The following is a 498-nucleotide window of genomic DNA, read 5'->3' on the forward strand; positions in this document are numbered from 1 at the left end:
AATATTAGTATCCAAGTTTAATCAGTGCAAGTCAATGGATAATGCAAAGAACCGTTTTTTGGTCGGTACGAGCTAGCTATTCATTAGTGCATCTCTCTTTTTCGTTCATTCGAATAATTTTTCTAACTCATGATTTTGTATGCAACGAGATTTGAATTTAGGTCCAAAATTTTCATACAAATTCAATTTTTTATGTTGGTATAGGCCACTGCGTTACAGGCGTTCCATACAAAATAAGAGGCTGAATGACCATTCAAAAAATCTGTTCTCGTGCCTGTTTTTGGAGTGCGTTGGTAGTACTGCCCATCAACTAATTTAAGTGGGCAGTTAAACCTTTTCGAGAGATGATTTGTTGCTTCATGGAAATGTTGATAGCGAAATTTGCACAGGTAAAACGAATAGTTTTTCTGTGAGGCCAAATGTGCATATTCCGTTCGATGATTGCAGTGAATTCGCTGCTCTCGGATGTACAATGAAAACACTACTGGGCGCACCCCG

Source organism: Bradysia coprophila (assembly GCF_014529535.1).
Source record: "Bradysia coprophila strain Holo2 chromosome X unlocalized genomic scaffold, BU_Bcop_v1 contig_39, whole genome shotgun sequence".
Taxonomy (NCBI): domain Eukaryota; kingdom Metazoa; phylum Arthropoda; class Insecta; order Diptera; family Sciaridae; genus Bradysia; species Bradysia coprophila.